Consider the following 2,923-nt stretch of genomic DNA (forward strand, 5'->3'; position numbering starts at 1 on the left):
TTTAGGTAAACATGCTTAAATAGTGAAATAGTGCATAGCTGAAGCTTTCTCCTTTAAAAATTTTTATAGAAATCCTGATGTCTGTTTTTACTGGAGTGATAGAAACAGGCGGATATTAAATACTGTACATGTTATTGTAAAAGAATATTAATAGAAGTTTGATAATACTTTGCAATCATATTTTTGTCTGTTTTTTTCTATACCTTTAAACACATCACTTTTAAATGTCTTTTTAAATGTCACCTACTCCCAGCCCTGTCTCGTGTAAGACAACCGAACAATAAAACTTCTGAAATTCAGTTCTGGCTCCTGGTGTCAGGGAAAAAAAAACATGCACAGAATGGTAAAATCAAGGAATTTATTTGCAATAATTCTCAAGCAATGACGCATGCACAGCGAGGAGATGTTTCCGAGTCCCTGGTTCAACATTTTCTGGAAATGGAGTGGAGCGGCTAGAGGAAAAGTGGAGAGATAAAGGGAATAAATTACAACCAGAGATAGAGTACAAAGTTGGCTTCTCTGTAGTTGAAGGAGGCCATTGAGGAAGGACTGTTGATCGTGATTGTGAGTTTGGCTCACTATCATAGAAAAAGGTCTTATAGATCAGTTAATATATATAATCAGTTAATATAATATCTAATATCTATATCTAATATAATCTAACATAATGCGTCAATTCACAGCAAAAGATGTCATGCCCATAAATTTAAGTACTGGTCAACAAACCCATTACTTGCTATGAATTTAGATTATTTCCCACATAATATGTTGATATATTTTTGTGTTTTTAAAGAGGTTCCTGTAGGAAAAGAGAAAGTTCACCTGAAATCGTGTCTCTGCAAGTTCTCAGTCATCCAGGCATGGCAATAAGAAACTTAAATTGTAGGCAAGCGGACTTTCGCTTAGTTTTTTTCCAAAGCTGTTTCGACACCTGCCCAAAAACCTATTCACCTGTAAAGTCTCATAGAAATTTGTAAAACTCGTACAACTATGAATCTGTCAGGCCCTGCACAACATTCTCTCTTTTGATGACTGAATCTAGGTAGGTTAAAATAATTGATCTTGTTACGTTTTGCACTTATATGTATCTAGGGCCAAAGACAACACAGGCAATGTTCACACTGCAGATCTTGATGCTCAATTCCGATTTTTTTCCTGAAATCTTATTTTATTTGGGTGGTCGTTCATGCTACTAATGAAACGCAACTGCCATCAGATTGCTGTCTGAGCAGTTTAAGACTTCAAAGCGACCCGCATGTGCAGATAACAGAAGAAGACGTCACACAGCAGTGCACTGTTTACGGAAGTAATGGCGAATGTAATAGTTTCTAGAAGTGTTCAATAAAGCTTTGTTCAAAATCAAAAAACGTGGATACTGCTCAGCGTCTTTGGTGTAGCGGTAACTGCTATTGATGTGTGTGGATGTGTAGTGGGAGCCAGGACAGTGACATAAATGGCGGATGAAATGCGACATGACCGTTCAGATTGCGGAGGCTTTGAAAAATATCTGATACGTGTCTGAATTAGTATCACACATAGAAGAAGCACACTTCTGACAATTGTTTTGGGGGGGGGGGGGTGAAAAGATTAGACTTGGGCCGCTCACATAGCCATGAAAAAAGCGGATATGGCTCGCATATTTGCAAAAAGATCAGATTTGCTTTTCCCTGCAATCTAAACATTTTACTCTAGGTTCCCAAAAACATCCGCAGACGGGTTGTTCATCCTTTTACATTAAGAGTTCCCCGTGTTGTTTTGCAGAAAGTATAAGCAAACTGCTTTTATTATTTGTGATGAAATCTGAGTGTTTAAATCTTGTAGCTTACACGTGAATCTGTGTGTCAGTGGAAGTGCTCCATTTTTCTTTTGAAATTCAGCACTAATGGCAAAAGTGTTGGTGATGGCATATTCAGCAGGTGCAGCCAACTCCTGACTTGGTGCCAGAGAGGAGAAGTGGGTAAACAAAGGGATGAAATGTGGATCCTATTTTATATTCCCTTGACAGTTGGCGCAGGTGTTCAGGATCATTCTTTCAGTGCATCCTCATCAGGTCTGGACAGCTCTACAGCAGTTAGTTATGTAACCCAAAAAAATCTTTAAAAAACAGAAGAAAATCGTTAGTACTTGGTGCATTTTTCTTCTATGAACAGGGCGATTTGTCAAAATGTTCACTCCTGAAGGTCAGACACTAATGGATTAAGTGCCTGCAGGTTTGCATGTGCTCTTCCCACGCTAACATCTTATTACATCACACCAAAAGGCAGGAATCTTTTCCATTACCTCTTTTGCATCAAATGGAATCTCTGAGCTCCTTTCCTGAGGGAGGAAATCTGAACGTGAAACGCTGATAACGCCTGCTCTGAATAATACATGATTTAACTCCTGATATGCTGGCTGGGACCGTTCAACCACCTGCTCCCTCTCATAATGTTGAGCTTTCACCTAGTGCTACGCTAGAAAGAGTTTTTCTTGATAAAGTCCGAATGAAAATGTTTCCAAAGGATTCTGTGAGGGCGTGATGACAGACTCACAGAGGATTCTTCCTGCGCTGATCAGATAATCTCTATTTATCTTAATTTCTTTTATCCGTGAGGGCGAGGCTGTAAGCAGCCATTCGGGAGAATAAGAAATCTCCTATACTGTGAAAAAGTGTTCACCCTCATAGTGATATGTCTGTTTTTTTGTTTGTTTTGTTTATTACAGTTACATGTTTCAGATTACCAAACAGATTTTAATCTCATGCAGAGATAACCCAAATAAAAAGAAAAATGCAGTTTCCAGATCAGGACGGCATTTCTGAAGGGAAACGTATCCAAACTAACCTGGCTCTATTTGAGAGGTAACTGCCTCCTAAACCTAAATAAACGGTTGAGCCACCTTTGGCAGCAGCAAATGCCATCAGGCATTTGTCATAACTAGCTAT

The sequence above is a fragment of the Fundulus heteroclitus genome, chromosome 15 (assembly GCF_011125445.2).
Source record: "Fundulus heteroclitus isolate FHET01 chromosome 15, MU-UCD_Fhet_4.1, whole genome shotgun sequence".
NCBI classification, from domain to species: domain Eukaryota; kingdom Metazoa; phylum Chordata; class Actinopteri; order Cyprinodontiformes; family Fundulidae; genus Fundulus; species Fundulus heteroclitus.